At 32.6% G+C, this 21,280-nt stretch overlaps 1 long non-coding RNA gene across 1 annotated transcript in view; it reads right to left on the bottom strand.

Moving 5' to 3' along the window:
- LOC142318412 (uncharacterized) overlaps window positions 1-21,280 on the bottom strand; it is a 372,758-nt gene that overhangs the window by 340,212 nt on the left and 11,266 nt on the right. The gene's annotated exons all lie outside the window — the stretch shown is intronic.

Here is a 21,280-nt window from a genome sequence, read left to right as displayed (position 1 = left end):
TAAAAATGGAATATTGTCTGACTGGGACTCGAAACCGAGACCTCCGGGTTAAAGGACGAGACTCTACCACTCCGCCGCGGAAAAAAATAACGAAACACAAGAATAGCGGGAGTTTAGTAACTCCCTACTAATCGCAGAGCCTCTCTTTTTTCTCCCTAACCTCCAGAACCACCGTAAGGTACTATAACTTCAGAGAATGAATGAGGATGATGTGTATGAATGCAAATTAAGTGTAGTCTTGTACAGTCTCAGGTCGACCACTCCTGTTTAATTGAAGAGTGTTTAATTGAAACCCAACCACCAAAGAATACTGGTATCCATGAGCTAGTTATCAAATCGGTATAAAAGTAACTGCCTTTATTAGGATTTGAATATTGGAACTGTCGACTTCGAAATCAGCTGATTTGCGATGACGGGTTAACCAGTAAACCAGCCCAGTGGGCTAATCGCAGACCCTGGACAATGTCCCTTGCTACTGTCTTTTGATTATCGGGTCATTATTTATTTAGTAGTGGTTATAATGGCGGAAGAAACTTTATCATCAGTATATTTTCTAATTAAAAGAAAATATTTTAATTACATTTTAAATAAACTCATAGTAATATTTTTTTTTTTATTAAAAAAAATAAAAGAAGCATAATGTCGCCAGGTGAAGTATAGTGAGATTCACGAAAACTGTTCTGTTGTCTGATTAAATAGAAATGAACACTGTTATTTTTTCAAGAATAAGTGACTATTTTACTTTTCTGAAAACTGTAGCTTTCTCCCCCACCCCACTGTTTAGCCTCCGGAAGTTAACGTTATGGTAAAATTCATCCTGCAGATGATGAATGAGGATGATATGTATGAGTGTAAGTGAAGTGAAGTGAAGTCTTGTACAGTCGACCATACCTAAGATGTATGGTTAATTGAAACCCAACCACCAAAGAAAATCATTGTTCACGATCTAGTATTCAGATCCGTATAAAAGCAACTGCGTTTATTATGATTTGGACGTTGGAGCTCTCGACTTCCAAATCAGCTGATTTGCGAAGACAGGTTCATCACTTGACCAACCCGTAGGTGGTAAATATAGCTAGAATAGCTATATTAAAGGGAAAAGTATGGTGATCATGTCAAAAACTGGTTATCAGATTTTTGCAAATATTTTCGTTTTAGGGTCCAACAAGTTCATATAGACCAAAAAAAGTGTCTGTATATATATGTAGCACTGTTTTTGGCCTTATATTTCTGGATTGACCAAACTGATTTTCTTCGAATTTGGCTCAGATATTACTTTATATGAGACACTGAACGTATTATTTTTTTCAAAATTCGTTAACGGGATTGCGGGAATCACGATAAAAACAATTTCAATTTTCCTCAGAGGGATTTTATAGAAGACGTTATTAAAGTAAATTGTTACCTACAATTTATAATTATATAAATACGTAATCCAAAAAAACATTTCCAGTATATTTTCCAAAAGATTAACCTCACCCCTCATAAATTGAAATATGTGTTTTCTTGTTCTTTTGCTCTATCTCCCATCGGTTTAAATATTTTTCAGGAACTTTTTGGAAATTTTATAATTCATACATTTTTTAAAAATTGTTGGCCCCGGATGTAAAACACAGAAAGGCTTTTTGAATTTTTTATTTAGCCTTTATTTAGATTTAGAGAAAAGTTTACTTAAAAAATTTGTTAACCTACATAATTTAATTATCATACAAATGAATATTTTGTAGAAAAATGTTTCTTATAATTATTCCCCACCTTTAAAACACACATAATATATATATATATGTATTAAAACATATATATATATATATATATATATGTTTTAATACATATATATTTATATATTTCTTAACGCGACTTGCAGTTAAGAAATTGATGAATAACGTAGTGGAAGCAACGATTTTAACGGGGCCTTTCAAAGGTGAAGATGTCCTCATTCCTCGAATACCCATAATCCTGACCGATACACCATTTTAATTTAAAAGATTGCAATTCCCAATTCGATTGGCATTTGCAATCACAATCAATAAAGCTCAAGGACAATCTTTAGAATTGTGTGGTTTAGATTTAGATGCAGATTGCTTCTCACATGGGCAAGTGTATGTTGCGTGTTCCCGAGTCGGCAAACCAGATAGCCTTTATATCTACGCAGACAGTGGAAAAACAAAAAATATTGTATATCCACAAGTACTGCAAAATTAAACTTCTATGAAACGTATGCTTTGTTTTGTTTTTAGTTTTCGGTCAAAGAAGCTCTAGCGCTAGTGTTGTCTGAAATGCTCAAAATAAAGGGTCGAGAGATGGCAGGCACACCTGTGTTGTTATACTATTGTTAATCAGTAATTATTATTTATTATGGTTTTATTTTAGTTTTAGTGTTTTAGTGTTATTTCTCATCCACGCAACCACAATGTGCCACAGCGAAGCGTGGCGGGTAGAGCTAGTATATATATATATGAGAGTAAGTCAACTATTATCCGCAATTTAGTTAATATTGTCGTGTTGCGTAGACGACGCATGCGTGGTTTAATTGTTGTTATGTCTGTACATGTTTGAAGCTGCTAGGTTAGTTCCATTATCTCTGCCCTGCCATTAACCATAGCTGCTCCGCTTTCTGTTCGCATCAAAGAAGAGCAACGTTCAGTGATCCGTTTTTTGTGATCAGAAGGTGTATCAGAGGCTGAAATTCATCGACGACTTTCGGTACAGTGTGTTGCCGCAACGGAGTGTCTACGAATGGATTGAAAAATTCAAAAATGGTCGCACAAGTGTTACGCACGACGAAGGAGCCGGACGACCGCTTACCGCCACAAATGAGGAAAACACTGAGCGTGCACGTGACATGTATTCTTAGACAGACAAGTAACTATTGATGAAGTGGTACATCGTCTGCAAATTAGTCACGGTTCTGCCTACAAAATCATTTACAACAGACTTGAATTTCATAAAGTCTGTGCAAGATGGGTCCTAAAACAACTCGCACAGTTGCATAAACAAACGCGCTTGGATATCTGCCAAAAACATTTGTATCGCTACGGTAACGAACGAGACATCTTCTTAGACAGAATCATCACCAGTGACGAAACATGGATACATCATTACGAGCCGGAGAGCAAACGACAGAGTATGGAATAGAAACATCCAAATTCGCCCTGCAAAAAAAGCTCAAAACCCAACCATCCGCAGGAAAATGATGCTTATGGTTTTTTTGGGACTCACAAGGCCCAGTACTGGAACATTATGAGGAAAGTGTCACGACAATAAACAGTGCGCGTTACAGTGAGATGCAACAATGGACCAGGTGCGTTGAAATGCAAGAGGACTATGTTGAAAAATGATGTACATGTAAGTTTCCTATTTGTATTGCAATAAAATTTATAACTACATTGCGGATAATAATTGACTTACCATCTTATATATATATATATATATATATATATATATATATATATATATATATATATATATATATATATATAATGTATATATATTTTATATACTGTATCTATGTTGAGATATGAATAAAAATTCTTACTACATGAATTTCACTGAAAATTAGATATGCTTTTACAATGTAACTGTACATGTGAAAATTTGATGATGATTGACTGAGTTTTCTTCAGTTACGCTCAATTAAATGTCAACAACAGACAACATATCCTCAATTTAAGGTTATGTTGACTTTATATTGGTGTATTTTTCATACGCGCTTTTGCAGTGAGTCGCAGACTTAACGCACTAGGTACCGAGCGATCGAGTTCGAGACCCAGCCAGACCGAGTTACTTTTTTACAATTTATTTCATTCTACCGCTCACCTGTGACATCACAACATACCAGATGATATCAACAGCATTTTTGGGGGTGGGAGTGCGGATTTGAAAAATATTTTTTGCAGATACTGCTATTTTTTTATTGTTAACAAATGTGCCTAAGAAAAATGTGACCTTACTTAACGAAATCTCGAGATACTGAGGGTAGCCTTGCTCTACAGCCTCACCCGCTTGAACTTTTAAGTTGAAGATTTAATGGCATCAATGCTCCATATATAGAAGTAATCTGGCCAAGTTTGTTTAAAATCGGTTCAATAGTTCTGAAGATGTAAGGTGATTCAGAGGCCAACACCGAACATACTCACACATATACGTATGAACATTAACAGTCAAAAAATTTCCATCTGGTTTTTTGGGTTCGTTAAGTGTCAAAACGTCAAGATCCGGTGAAAACCGCATATGCCCAAATTGGACCGATTACAATACTTCATTTACGGACGCCTAAGCAGTGTCGGGCTCGCTAACAGGTGCCGCAAGATGTTATTAATATGCGTATGTAAACCTGCGCACTACCGACTAAACCGCCTCCCTTGGCTACCACCCTTCCTGGAACCGTTAACGAAGCATTCCTTTTGGAAGGGGATTATACGCCCACTCACACACTCATACGTCAAAGTGCAATCGCATCAAAATAGGAATATCAACAATAACAAATCAGCTAAACAACAGCAAACAAGATAAAGAAAACATACATCAAGATACAGAAAACAGATTACGAAACAACATACAAAGAAAAAAGTCACACAATATATACAAATACAAGACAAGAAAAACTCAAGGAAACTAGTCTCACAACTATATAAACATCATAAAAAAAAATCATCAACCAATTCAACAAGAACATAAAAATACGCCTGACCCCTAGTAGCATGTTATTAAATACGGTATGCACGCTGGCTTTAGTTAGAATCATTTAATTAAATAAACGGAAAAATATTATATTTAAATAAAATGTTAAATATACGAAATTAAAGTCGTTCTCAGACACAACTGTGTTGACACCTTTTTTTTTAATTTTACGTCTTTAAAAACGTGTATTACGTAAAATCGATTTTCATTTTGTATTTTATGATATATTTTAAGTAATAATTAACAAATCATTAATATTTAAAAACCGAACAGTCTAACATAAAATTCAATCAAGCCTGAAGTCGGAAAAGTCATGCAACCCTTTACCATTTTTTTTATTTTTATTTTATAAATACAAAATTTGTTTATTTAAACATAAAAAAATAAAATATAGTTATTGCTAGTTGACATACATCTATATCCGTTTTATTAATCAGTTTGCCTATTTTTCAATTTAATTTCAAAATCCAAAATAATATGTAAGATTATACCCCACCCCACCCTATTGTTTTAATAGTAGTAACTCAAGAAAAACATACTACATGACTTGTAAGACTATATAATTAATTTGTATAATGAGGAGATAGCAAAAAGTTTATTTTGTTTTAGTAGCGCATTTGTCACTAAAATATATAGCAGAGCTGTACAAGTTGTATCCCTCTTCCCTGTAATTAAACTACGTAACCGTGCTATCTTAAACAAAAACCGCTAAGTTTAAAATTTAACTTAAGTTGTAATTTACATTTAGTCGTTTTGTTTAGTCTATTATCTGAATAAAGAAGTTTCAGTTAATTATTTCTTTTTAAGACTTTTTATTAAAAAAATAAATATAAAAAATAAAATAGTTTTAATTTTATTCTTTCGTGCTTATAAATAATACAAAATAAATTTAGATATTAAACAAGCTTGAACAAACACGCAAATAATGACATTATTTTTATATAAAAACACGAACAGCTGTAAAGCAAAATTATAATCAATCAGTATGAATATTACCGTGTTACCTAGTTTGCATATTCAATACAAACTAGATATGTTAATTATTTTATTTTGACAAAGAAAAATTGTAATTGAAAGAAGTAAAGGGTGTGTGTATGTGTGAGTGTGTGTGTGTGTGTGTGTGTATGTACGATATTTTTTGAAAAAAAAACAGAAAGGATTTCAGAATATGTTCAAGAGAAAATAAAGAAAAATCTAATACAGTTGTAATACTTTTCTGGCATTGATTATTTCTTCTTATATAGTGGGAAAATAACTATACATGAAAAAAGTTACCTAAGATTACTTTTTTGGCGGGGGGGGGGGGGAAACGTGCGATGAAGTTTTTATTTTAAATTATCATTATATGTTTAAACCAACAAAAGAGTACTTGCGCATTAATCGGCACGCATATTATTTTACATAATTTTATGTATTTATTATGTATTATTGTATTTTATGTATTATTTTTATTATTATGTATTTTTAAGAATTAATTATCAACTTATAGTAGTATATAATTTGTATGTTAATTAGACGAGGGTAGCAAGCGAAGCGAGCGTAGATTATGTATGATTAGGTATGTTGATATACGTACGATCGTCAGTACACGTTATCAACATAATCTTTTCTTTTTTTTCTCTTTTTTCCTTACTCCCCTACGCCGGACCGCAATTAAGCATACAACAGCGTAGGGGGTGCCCTTTCTACTCTAACAGCCCTTCCAACCTAACGGCAGTATGTCCGCTATGGCAGGTCGAAGTGCCGGTCGGATCTTTATTTAATATTATATTAATAAGCAACCCATTAGAGTACCCCACTGTAGTTTTTTAGCAGTGATCCTATATGAGACTATCCAGTTTCCATTATTCAAAGACTACCACAAGGGGCCTAATCAAGAACGGCCCACCTCGGCGAACCGTCCTCTCCAGATCGAGGCTGCCCTCTCTAACTAAACATACGCACAGTTACACACGATCGAGATCCCAACCGTCACGGGATTTTATCTTCAATATTCTAGAAGCTAACTTTTCCACATTTCCCCAGGCCTGCAAACTGAAAAGCATATAATCCCTGGTCCTCTCTGCCAGGCCAAGCCAGGCCTAACCCAGCTCCGTTCGAACACCGTCCCACCTACAACAGTAGTATATGGTGTGCTCCGGTGGGTCCTGTGATTCGCAGTATCTACGAACAAATGTAGCGCGTTTACCAAACCGGCACAGGTACCCTTCAAACTGCCCATGCCCGGTTAGCAGCTGGGAGAGGTAGAATTCCACCTCCCAAAAGCCACGCTGAACCCACAAATCAATGCTATGTATAATGCGTCTTGTCCATTATCCCGTAGGAGAAGCATTCCAGACTTCCTGCCAATCTCTCAAAAGGATTTGTCTAGCCTCAACTTTAGGCATTCCATTATACACTCTGTACAGCATTTGAGCCCTCAGCAGAACAGAAGGGATGCTCGAAACCATTTCAGTAACATTACGGGAAACAGTCATGTATGCCGCAATAATTTTAATTGCAATTCGCCGTTGAATAGACGACAGCCTATCAACGTTCCTTTTACTGGTATATGCATACATCTAGGCTGTGGCCACATAGGAAATTATGGATAGTCACTTGCAGGATAAGTCACCTCTTGGACGCCCGCGGTACTTTATGGCTTCCCATAAGTATTCTATAAGTTGACCTAACTTGTCAACAACATTCTCGGCACGCTCGGATGTTCTCATCAGATGTGTGTTGAAGAGTCGATTCTTCTCGATCCAAACTCAGAGGTATTTAACGCACCCCGACGTGTTAACCTCAACATCTCCAATAGTTATTCTCATCTATCGTATTCACCTCCTCCCAGCGAGTGCAACGGCCTTGGACTTATCGGAGGCCAAACTAAGACCTCTCAAATGTAGCAACTCACTCACTTTTTGCACAGCGGCATTCGCCGTATCTTCAACCTCTGTTTCAGTACAGCCGGCGACCAGGAGAGCCAGGTCGTCGACATAGACAACCAATTTGATGTCTCCATCAATTTCAAGACGCAAAAGCCCATCGAAGGCAAAGTTCCACATGAGCGGGCCCAAGACCGACCTCTGCGGAACCCCACCAAACATTTCAAAGGAGGTCTCTCCATCCTCGGTCAGAGTCGTCAGCTTTCTCTCATGCAGATAACAATTGACAATACCCAATATATATATCCACTGACTCCGCGTGTATGCAACGAAGCCATGATCACTGGCCACGAAAGGCTTCCAAAGGCATTCCTGACATCTTGGAGGACCAGTAACGGTATCCTCCGTCGATATTGGTCAAGGTGCTCGTTGCCCGATCTTTCGCCCAATTGAGGATACGCCTAATCATCCGTAGTCGACCTCCCCCCAACAAAACCATACTGATTAGAGGAGAGGCCGCCCGATTCTTCCACCTCCTTCCAATGCCTGTCGACCATTAGCCGTTCCATTAGCTTGGCAATCGTGTTTAACAGTGAAATAGGACGATAGGCAACGCTACCATCTTCCGTTACTGCTTTCTTAAGGATTAAGACCAGCAGCGTCTCACTGTGCAGGGAAATAGCAAGCTTGTAGCGCACAGTTTAACGCGTCAACGATTACCCAAGGGAGCCTTGAGACAATCGTCTTAATAATGGACCCCGGGACCATGTCCGGGCCCGGGATCTTATCTGGATGTAGCCGCGAAGCGGCTCCTCGCAACTCATCGATGGTGAATCGGTGAGTATGGCCTTTTTTTTTATCAATCTTAACCACCCCGGGGGTAACTGGCATCACCTACACGAATCTAACCACACGTAATCTAACCGAATATAACTTACGTTCTCTTCGCTCGTTAACCTTTTCTAATTAACGTTAAATAAGCAAATTATATACAAGATTTAACTAAATTATCTCATTTATATTATTATTACGCATTATTTTTGCGTGATATAAATAAAAAATATATAGTAATACGAAAATTATGTAAAATATTATGCGTCCCGGTAATGCGTAAGTACCGTAAAAAGGTTTTAAAGATTCAAAAATCGGTATTATTTTTTTTTTCTACTTCCCACTTCCAAAGTCACGTCAAAGAAAATATTTTGATCTGTCTACGTTTATTATGATAAATGTAAAAAACTAAAAAAAAGTCTACTAAAAAATGTACAACAAATAATAAAGAGTTACCTAAGATATCTTTTTTGGAGGTGTGGATGGTGAATTCAGATGAAATTCTATTTTAATTGTATTAATACAAAAGTTTATTATTATATTAAAAGTTTAAAAATCCAAAATAAATTTTAAAAATTAAAAAAATTAATACTTTAAAATTTTAATCCACTCTCCCAACCCCATTATTGCTTAAAGTTCAAAAATAATTTTTTTTAGGATCTATTGCACTACTAATAGCCTACGAAGACATTAACAATAATTCTGTTAAAAAATATGCAATAAATAAAAAAAAACCTTTTAGATTTTTAGGGAACGGGGAATTTTGGGGCGTAATTTTTTTTTTTAATTGTAAGATAAGTATGCATGCACGCACGTACTGAGCTTAATATAAAGAGGTATTATGTCATTGCCAACAAATTGCCCGATGCACACGAGTCTATGTACAAAATCACATCATAATCGATTTATTCAGTCAAAAGTTATTAACGTTAAAACACACCAACGCACGAACATTACGTAACACTTTTTTTTGCTTTTTGGGGTCCCTGGGTCATGAAACATCGAGAAATGTAAAAAAAAAAACCATACTGCATTTTTGACTGATAACCATATATTCCTTATTGCAGCATAGCTCTAGATATATAATGCCAAAAATGTAAAGTTTACGAAGATATTGGTCCAGAAATTTTTCGATTTCTAAGCATGTCGAACTGATTTTGATTCAACATATTTTTAAGAATTGAACTGATTCTTCTTCATATTTAATCGACTTTATTTGCATACATTTTCACAAAATTAAAATTTTCTAGAAATGTTGTTCACTGGCAATTTAACGAGGTTACTGTAGATCAAACCTAAAAACAGTACATTATGTTTTTTTTTTAAATTTAAAATAATTGGCTTTAACTTGATTACACTGCCAGTAAAAAAATTATTATTAAAAATAAGTTTATAAAATATTTAATCCCGATAAATCTATACATTAACGTCAATAATTGAACACTGACAATTTTGTGTACAACAGAATACAATCGTTATGGAAAAGAATACTGAAATAAACGTTTACAGATTTGGAATCCTATTAAGGAATTTATCTTGATATTCACGAAGTGCAGCTAGCGTATACCAGTAAATAAAAACTATTTCTGCATATTCTTCATTTCAAAAGTGAAAAGGAATTTTTCGAAAATGATACTCAATCGCTGTAATGTTTTCAATTTTAAAAATATATAAAATTATACAAATGAATTGCATTACACGAATTTAAATTTATGGTCAGTTTTTAATACACCCGACTTAAAAATAAAACATTTTTCAATTTATTACATTCCCGTCTAGATAGCTCTGAAGCACTAAAAGGGAAAGTATTGTAATCGGTACAATTTGGGCACATAGGGTTCTTGACGTTTTGAAACCTAAAGAACCCAAAAAAAACTGGGAAGAAATTTTCCGGATGTTAATGTTCCCATGTACGTATTTTCAGTGTTCGTATCTAAATCACCTTATATATCCAGAACTACTGGACCGATTTTGACTAAACTAGGTCAGATTACTTTTATATATGGGGCACTGCTGCCATTAAATTATCAATTTTAAAGGCTGTAAAACAAGGTCACCCTCAGTATCTCGAGAGTTCGCCGAATTAAGGTCATATTTTTATTAGGCACATTTGTCAACAATTAAAAAATAACAATATTTAGAAAAGACAATTTTTGCATCCCCACCCCAAAAACGCTGTTGTAATCGTCTGCTATGTTGTGATATCACAAGCGAGCAGTAGAATTAAATTAATGAATAATATTTAAAGTGTTAGAAAAAACAGTCGTTCCAGCTGGATCTTGAACTCGATCGCCCGGTTGACTCGGTACTTGGTGCGATAAGCCTCGCGGCTACACCGGTATGCCGACCGTACAAGTGAAATTTGTTCGATATAAGTTGTGAGATTACGTTAGTTTAGTTAGTGTCTACCGTCGCCGCTAGTACCGCCACACCCATGGGTATGGACATTAAAAGAATAAGCTTTAGTTAGAATCACTGAGTTAAATAAACAAAAAAAATATTAATTATATTTAAACAAATGAGAAATATTTCAAAATTGTGTGTGTGTGAAAGACGTACATCAGAAAAACCCACAGTTTTAGGACTTACCCAGGAGGCGGCTTTACCGGCGTGATATGAAAGTCCTAACTGTGTTGTCAGCTTTTTTTTCTGGTACATTTCTGAATATTATGAGACATTTACGCACAAATTGGCTCTATAAAGTGTAGAACTAGGCGCGGGTTTCGTGCTTCCGCGAACTCGATTTGCTAGTTCAGAAGGCAACGAAGTAGGACAGTCAAGATTGTCCGAAAGAAGGCTGAGTCATTAACTCACTGATGCAAATGTCTACCGAGGCATTTGCCTCGTTGGGTGGCATCCCAACGAGCCCTGGCTTGTTACTGTGAGATGTAAAAAGTTAGAGGGCAAAAGACGACTCCCGTTAAAGCTCATCATGGCTGCAAACACGGGGGGGGGGGGGGGTTGGCGACCGGAATCGTCACAAGGTGGGTGTCTTCTCCTACGTTGGTCGGGATATTGGTACATTTCATTAAAATATAATATCATGACAGTATCACAATATCATCAAAATAAAAATAAAAAATATTTAAAAAATGTGGCAACCTTTCAATAGTAAAACATTCATTCATTTGTGTTCTGCCATTAAGTCCGGTTTTTTCATTGCCATTCTCCATTTTATTCTATCTTGCGCCAATTCTCTTTTCGTATTTTCTACTTTGCATAATCCCATCCAGCATTTTAGACCTCTTTCTTCCTCTCTCTTTTTACCTTTACGAAACTCTCCGTTGCACCTACCACTAAACATTTTTCTTTCATACAATGTCCCAGTCAGTTCCTTTCCCTGTTGTTAATTACATTTAACATTTTCCTGACTTCTTTCATTCTTTCTAATATAATTCCCAATAAACTACCAGAAATAAAATATTCAAATATATCTAAATCAATTAAACTACATCTTAAATTACAATAACTATAAAACCGAGATATAAAATCACCACAAGAAAACATGATCTTGCCGTCTGACATTAATCACCTACCAACAAACATATCTCAAATGCCTCAATTCGCCTTCTGTCCACCTTCCTTACTGTCTACGTGTCAGCTTCAAATATAACATCTTGCCAATCTCTTTCTTAAAATCCAGTTCGATTTTCTGCACATCAGTGCGATTTTCTTCTCCTATAAAATGTTTCCTTACTCCTAGTTATCCTCGTTTTAACCCTTGCGGTAAAAGTAAGGTCTTCGGTTATAATGCTGCTCAAGCATTCAAAATTCTCCACCTATTCTAATACATCATCACTTATTCTGACCTCAATCTTCTCTACTTTTCCGCCTGTTATCATGCATTTTGTTTTCTTTGTTTCACTCTCTGCAACCACCACTATATCATTAGCAAATCATATACATTCCACTTTCCTTCTTCCGATTGCCACTTCTCTTTTTCAATTAAAACAACCTTTAATTATCTCTTCTACGTATACATTAAACAGAGTAGGCGACATGCAGCACCCACGCCTAACTTCTCTTCCAGTCTACATCTATGAATCAACGCAGTTCCCTAACAATACACAGAGTAAAAAACTTTCAGGTTATGTTGTTATACTGGTGAAAATAAAGAAGAAAGTTCATATAAAAACGTAGGTTCGAAAACGCTTCGTTAGCGAGTGTGGGCTGACCAAAAATATGTGTGCCTTCAGTAAAATTAGGCCGGATTGTAATTCTTGGGATCCAAATAAAGAGTACATTTAGCAATTTTATATTAAACTGACCTAAAATATTGCAAAAAAAAATAAATAAGCCCCATAACTATATTTTTAGTAATTTTTTTCGAGAAATCTGTCGAAAAAATCAAAATATTTCGAACGAAAAACATACTCTTTTATGTTTGACGTAATATAACTTTTTTAAACGAGTAATATACATGTAAAAATTTAATCAAAACTTTCAGAGAATTATATTCTGAGTAAAATAGTATGAATAAAGCCCACTAAAACTAAATACAAATTAAGAATTACGAAGTTTATTAAAAACAAAACAAATCAAAATGTGACAGATTTTAACTAATTATTAAACGAAACAGAATTTTCAATATTACAAAAAAAATGTAAATGTATTAAAAAAGCATCAATAAAACAATTTAGTAGACAAATAAAAAGCTAATTAAAAATTAATTTTATTTACATTTGTTTGAAATAATTTATTTCATAAGTTGGCAATACTAACAGTTGAATTAAAGGTTTTAGACAAGAAAAATTTAATAAAAATGATCCCAGAATTATATATCTAAGAGGAAAAATAAAAAATTATACACTTTCCATTCTATAATTTACTTACTCAAAGGTAGGGGTTCAAAATTTACATCATTTTTCTACATAGTCACCTCCGTCGTCAGAGCACTCGGTCCAGCGGCTCACAAGCTTGCGTATTCCTTCCAAGAAGGTATTCGGTCGGTCGCAAAACCATTTTTATACCACCGAAACCATAGAATTTACACCTTAATTAAGTTCAAAAAATGTCGTTTCATTCTATCTTTGGAACAGAAAAATTAAAGCGAAATAATCTGCAATCGATCTCTAAGACAAAGCGTTTCTAGACTCACATCTTTATATAATTTTCACCAAGAGAACAAAATTCTTTACGTTTTTTTCCAAACACTCTGTACATTTAACAAAAATTATTCATTCCTGTGAATGCTTTTAACCATGTTGTGTACAAAAAATAATTCCAAAAATTTATTTACAATTATTTTTTAATATTAAAATATGTTAGAAATATTTTATTTATTTAATTTTTAAATAACCGTATTTGTACTGAAATAAACCGAAAGAATGTTTTTCCTATTTCATACAATGAAGTCAATATTCTTTGTAAGTGGCTTTTATATGTTACTGCAGTAAAACTTGGCTTTAACCCGCAGCGTTGCGCCGTAGATGATTCAACCCTCTTGACTGATGGCCTTCGTAAATCTTACCCATATTGTCATTTTTATTATTATTTTTTCTTTTTTTTTATATATATGTTACAGTTGTTTCGCTACATTTTATAGTTTATATATATATTTTAGAAAAGAAATGAAATGTACTTTGCCTATGTTTTGATAACTTTACTCGATTCTTTTATGTAGACTGTTACAAAGTTTTTTCTTTTTTTTTAATGATACCTTTAAAATGAAAATAAGGTTTTTAAATGTTAAATAAATATTTAAAAGGAGAAATTTTTTTAATTTTAAAAATCAGTGTTGAAAAAAGAGATAAGATTTTGTTTTAAATTTTTTAAATAAATATTAGTATTTTTACTTCCTTGTAAAAAGTAAAGGAAGTATTGTAATCGCGGAAAACTTCGGTTTTCAGGTCATTTTTGCCAAACCTGAATCCATTTTGACTATGTTAAGCGTGAAGTCTGTACGTATGTATGTATAACTAACAACGATTAGACGTAGGATGTTGAAATTTTGGATTTAGGATTTGTAATATCTAATTGTGCAACTCCCCTTTTGACTGCAATTGACTTGACCAAAAATATCCAGTAAAGCCCAAAATCTAAAAATTTGGATTTTTACTTTTTCTTAACTGCAGTAATAAGTCCTCAATGAGAGCTTTTCAACGATATATCAGAAGTGGTATCTATTTTCATTGGTTCCAGAGTTATAGCCACATAAAATTTTAATTAATGAAATATTTGGATCTTACAAGGGTACATATCGGTTCCAAAACGACTTCGTTTCCTTTCTCTTTTTTTAATTTTTTTTTAAATTTAAATATATTAATTTATTAATAATTTTTAACCTCTGATTGTAAATAAACTTTTACAGTAAATAATATTTCAATAATAACAATAAAAATAACAAATATGAAAAAAAATCAGAAGTTATTAGTGAAATAAAGTTTATGTATTTTAAAAAATGTGTATATGTAATTTAATAGGCGTACAAGGAAGACATGTAGTGTCAACATCAGATTTTTTAAATGAACTAAGAATTATAAAAACAAAAATTTTTGTTGAACAGTAAAAAAGGGGAATGAATAGATTTGTTTGGTAATTTAATATTATTAAATAAAATTGAAGATACATTTTATAAACGAACGGAAAGGTACACATAAAATGTTAAGTTGATTTTTACGTTCATCAAAAAAAACAAAACATTATACCATGATTTATACTGTATTTCATTTGATCCTTTATAAATAAATAATGAATAAAGTATAAATTTCTTTAAAATATGTATAATAAAACTAACAAAACCATAATTATACTTTATTTCTTATTTATTTTTATGATTATGAAAAATTACAAAATATTTATCAAAAATTAGAGAAATAATTTTATCAGAAATAGTTTTTTTAACGAAACAAAAAAAATAACCAAAAAATATATATAACACGTCCAAATAAAAGTTCAGTTATGCAGTAATGACACATAATGATCATCAAAAAAGAAAATTAATGAATCAGTTCGTCAGCCAATCAATTAAAAAATATATATATATACAGAATGATTTAGGGGGATAAGGAAACAATTTCGCAACTTATTCTAGAGTTTGAAGCAAGGAAAACGTTCACAGAAACATATGTCCGAAAACGATTTGTTATCGAGTTACGGCTAGCAAAAAATTTCCCTTGTGAAATAAAGTCATACTGAAATTTTAAAGGCGTTATATAAGGGGATGAACTTGATAGGCTTATGTTTTTTCAAATAAAAAAAAATTCAAAAACAGTACCTCCCATAGTTTTCAAGAAATCCAGCGTAAAATTATTTTTAAATTCAGATTCAATAGGAAAAATATAGGCACAGATTCGAGTACAACAAAAAAATACTACGTAACTTAATTCTAAAAATGATTAAACACAAACAGAATTATGTCAAAAAGAACTAAACCGCCCGCCTATTGTTTATTATTAACACGTAATCACAATTTTATAATTTAAAGACAACAATGAATAATAATCAAATTAATTTCGAAGCGTAGCCAACCTAATTTTTTAAAGGACTAAATTTATTTTACTAAAAACAGGTTTTTAATTTTTACAAATTCATAACATTTTTCGGTTAAGTGGTTCTGTTTTGTTTTCAAAAGAATTTCTTTTTTCATAGACATTCTGAGAAAATGAATTTTCTCAGAAAATTGAGTTTTTTCAAACCCAAAAAAACGTGTTTTTCGTCACCGAAATCTTTCTGTTTTACGTTGGATATCTTGAAACCTACAAAAGATACAGTTCTAAGATCTACTTTATTCGCTTTTTCAGGTCAAAAAAACATAAAAAACCATTAAGTTTACTCCCTTATATACTAGTACCGTCTTAATTTACGCCATAAGTACTAGAAGTATTTTATCGAAGGCGACGCCCTCGGTAGATAAATTCCTTTTTTTTAAGCGGTCATTATGTCGGTAAATTTTTTTCTGATAATAATAAATTTTTATCAAGACATAAGTTCAAATACAAGGGAAACTCAGTTACGTCAGTTTTCCAATAGAAATCTATTTCGATATGGCCTATGTTCCAAAGTTCCAATAGGAACATGAATCGAATTTTCACCTGCTAATCGATTTATAAAACGGAATGAAAAAAGCCGTTTTTGAAACGGTTAATTACGGGCGATAAAAAATGGATAAACTAAGAAAATAATGTACGGAACAGATCGTGGTCGAAGTAAAGTGAAGCTCCGCAAACGGTGGCAAAGTCAAGATTGATGCCGCGCGCGCGCGCGTATGTGTGTGTAAATAAAAATTAATAAATAATTAATATAAGTATAAATAAATATAAATTAATTAATTGAAGTATATTATAATTAATTAAATAATAATAAATGCGCAGTTTTTGCCATCAATTTTTTCGTTTATTTACATCGAAATGTAAATTAATAAAATTTAAAAAAAATAAATTTAAATTCATTGTGGCGGAAAAATTGCTAAAAAATTTTAGAATAGGTTAAATAGTAATATTTATGTCCAAGACATATGTGGCACTGACCAGGATTCAATATTTTAACAATTGTAGAAAATGTTAGGGGGAACTTACTTTATAAATAGCCTTTAAATACACACACACACACACACATATATATATATATATATCTCGCTAAGTACGATCCACTCATTACAATATCCCACAAACTTTAAAAATTTTAATCTACTCTGAAGGATTCCTTTGGATTATAAGATTTTTTTATAACAACGTAAAAAATAGTAAAACCACAATCTTCCGATTATCTTTCTCCCAGAAAATGATTATACTTTACAACAAGGGTCTTATCTTATGTAGGGTGGTAATATCATTGAATCTTATTTTGGTTTTATTATCTTTTTTTCAACTGTAACTTGTATACAAAAAATAAAATATATAATCTCAATGCTATATAAGAAGAGAATGTTTTTTTTCGTTTGTTACCGATAACCCGCGATACTACTAAACCAATCATTAACAAATTTTAACTATAGCTTTCTTATGATCCCATGAATGTTTATCACAGTTTAAACCTAATCAATCTCACTAACACATTAATCATAAATAAAAAGCTCTTGCGCAGTTCTGCGCAAGAAGACCGACTTTTAGTTATTTTATTTTATATAATTTTTTGCGCAAGAAATACACAAAATATAAATTAAATGAGAAAACTAAACTTTTTTTTTTAAATAGCAGAAAATATATTTTAGGATTAATAAGATTAATCTATTTTAATCTTATAAAATCTATATTAATCTATTTTAGGATTAATATATTTTAGGTTATAAGATTAAATTATTATAACCGTAATTTGATGAAATAATTATAAATGAATAAAACTCTACAGGCAAGCAACAAATTTAAACTCACTCACCAGCGTGATTAACTGCATAATGGCGTATGAAGAATACACTAATAAAAAGTCAACATAACCTCAAATTGAGGTTATGTTGTCTGTCGTCGACAATAAATTAAGCAATAACACAGGAACGACTCTACCAATCTTCACCAAATTTTCACATAAACAACATCAGATATACTACTATAGTATATAAAAATTTCAATGAAATTATCTAATAAATATGGAAATTTCCGAGCCAATGATTTTACACGTAGCCCTATGCTGAAATTCCATTTTAAGTGAATGGTATTTTCGTATCCCTCATTCCTTAAAACGTAAAGAAAATTCAATTTCACTCCTCAATTCTACTGTGAGACCGAAAGTAATAACGTACTTTTTTTTCGAAAAGTCGGCAAAAACTTATAAGTAAATAATTTCAACTTCTTTTACTAAATTTAATGTTGTTCTAAGATTCAAATCGTAGTAAAGTCAGTTAATTTTATACGGATTTGAATACTAGATCGTGGATACCGGTGTTCTTTGGTGGTTGGGTTTCAATTAACCACACATCTCAGGAATGGTCGAACTGAGACTGTACAAGACTACACTTCATTTATATTTATATATATATATATCATCCTGATTAATTTTCTGAAGATTACTTCAGAAAATGAATGAGGATAATATATATAAGATATATATACCTTACGGTAGTTCCGGACGCTTAACAGAAAAATAAAAATAAATGTAATCTATATCGATTGTATTGTGTCTTTATCGATCGCTGTTTACGTCAATATCGACTTCTTCAGAAAGTTATGTGCTTTAATTGTCTAAGTTATTGTTTTAATTAAGTTATGTGAAATTTAATGTCACTGTCTAATCTGGCGACGAGTCACGAAAAGTCTCACGCCAGTAAAGCAGTACTCTGCAGAATTTTATATCCTGAACTAAGAAGTTCCATTAGGGTAAACTATATACATATTTGGCATAGATTCGACTTTCAATTTGAGATTAATGTTTTCATAACGCCTAAATCGCCGACGTCACAGACAGGAAGAACAACTTCTATGGCTACTGGAATTTATGATCGTTGACAACGGTAACTCTACGCCACAGCGTTCTCAATGACTTCAAGAACAACGTCTTCGCTCAGCTCAAAATCGAGTCCAACCTTCGAGAATCAAATCGGTTTTGATTATCACTCTGAAACTAATTACCTGAATTTGAAACATATTCAAACAGGTAACGCGGTCAATATATGAAATCACTGCAATTCCAAAAAATGGAATGGTGGAATCATGGACTTTGCTGCGCTGAAAGCAAAGTAGTTCTTGAACTAATTCAATATCCTGCTGATTTCATTAAAAAGTCTGATTTTGGGAACTTATTTTTTTATCTAAAAATTTTATTTTATCCGTTTTGTTTTAACAGCTACAATTCTGAGAGTATTAGTTCACACATAATTACTAAAAAACTATTTCCAATTTTTAAAGTTCTAACGCATATATAGCACGGATAAAGCCGAGACGGGAAATGCTAGTAGATAAATATAAATGAAATAAATAATAGTGAGAGCAATCGTTTAAATTCTAAAAATATCAAATACTTTAAACATTTCATTAGTCACAATCTATAATTAATTATTTATTGTTAAAAAAATATAACAGATTTACGCCAAATTAAGCGTTATTTTAACACAGAATAATGTTGTAGCGTATGAAAAGAAACGGTCCTCTCAGGGATTTGAACCTTCAACCATACGCACACCAGAAACTGACACCAGCACTACGCCACGAAGAACAGTATAACATTAAAAATGTATGATGTTATTTGACGCGGTAATCGAATCCATTACATAAGGACATAGCTTTAGGCGCCGCTCTACTGATGGAAATAAAAGATAAATAGGTAAATATATATTTTATGTAATCCTACGCTGATATATTTATACAGATTGTATTAATAATAACGCTCTTTCAATTTTAGTCGGATGATATATATGTATTGATTTTCATTTCAATATTTTATAAGATAAATTGTGATTTATGGTATAGACGTTAATAATAATGAAATCAGTTTGTTTGTAGATATAATTTACAGAGATGAAGGTTGACAAATCGGAATTAAACCAACGAATAGGGAACCGTTAGTAATGTCAAACAATTATAATTTCCAGAAGATTAAAGATTAAATGTATGAAATTTAACCGATCTGAATGGGCTATCCTTTCAACAAAAATAAATAAAATATTTTATATAAATTATACAAAAAACTGATTAAGCAGATAGATATACTCTGAAGTGGGTAGCTCGTCGTACCTTTCATACCGTCATCCGGAAAGTTATGGGTTCGAATCCTGATAAATAATTGCTTTTTTTTAAACACGTGCTTATGTAATAAACTATATACCACCTACTTTTTAGAGACTTTTCGAAGAAAAGTGCGGTATTACTTTTGGTCGGATTGTGGGATTGGTAGGGGAGGGCATGAAATGAGTGTTCTTTACTCTTTTAGGTATGAGGAATACGAAAATACCAGTCCTTAAAATATAAATTCTTAAAATATATATCTAAAGAGGAAAAGTGTTTTAGTTTGTTCGGGATAAACTAAAAAACTACTCATTCAAACGCAACCAAATTTTTACCCGTTTCTTCGTGGCATAATTGAGAAGATTTTAGATATATTTCATCTTAAATATATATAAGTAAAGATTTGCCGGTTGAAGCACAAAGTTTAATGAGATGCGAGTCTCCATTACTGTATGAGCTGGGTTAGAACTGAATGATACGAATCATTAGAATTTTACGTCTTTAACGTTAACTACGTCAATTTACGTTTTTATTTATAAATTTATTTTAAATTTACGTTACATAAAATAAATAATATTAAATAAATTGTAAAAACTTCTGTTTAACAATAACGGGCTTCTCGTGGGGACTGCGTGTGAAGCTAGAGTGGTAAGGTATGCGAGCACCTCGAGAAAAGCTAAACCGACTATCACCATCAACTGGTAACTAACGAGTTCCCCTGGGACTCTGTTTTGGGAGATGCAATGGGGTGCTCTTATAATATCTCTACAATCAATTATCTGATTTTTAAAATTCAAACTTAATACTAATTAGTAGATTGAAGGCTAACGTTTGCATGCATCAGGAACCTCTTGATCTATCAGACCACGGGTATTCGGAAATGTATATACAAGTAAATAAATTATAAAGTTTTTCCTGTTTGTTTGTTATCACATCACGCGAGAACCGACCGACCGATTACTTTTTTAAATCTGCTGGATAGATTCGTGTTATACCAGGGAAGGTTTAAAGCCATCGACCGTGGGAGGCCGTAGCTACCTTAAAGATTAACATATTAAAAATATTCTTTATTTCTTCACCCCCAAGAAGGGCGAAGTTATGAATTATAGATATCCGTGAAGGAAAAAATAGATTAATTCTTTTAATTCATTATTATATTTCTGCCGCCATAGCAAAGAAATAAGTTATGAATTTTTCGTCGTCAAAGGTGTGTGTACTTTAATTACCATAGTTACTATTGTATTTGTACTTACTATTACTATTGTATTTACCATAGTTACTATATATCCTGTATTTTGTAATTAAGTT

The sequence above is a fragment of the Lycorma delicatula genome, chromosome 1 (assembly GCF_047948215.1).
Source record: "Lycorma delicatula isolate Av1 chromosome 1, ASM4794821v1, whole genome shotgun sequence".
Taxonomy (NCBI): domain Eukaryota; kingdom Metazoa; phylum Arthropoda; class Insecta; order Hemiptera; family Fulgoridae; genus Lycorma; species Lycorma delicatula.
This window is presented reverse-complemented; position numbering and strand designations above follow the sequence as displayed.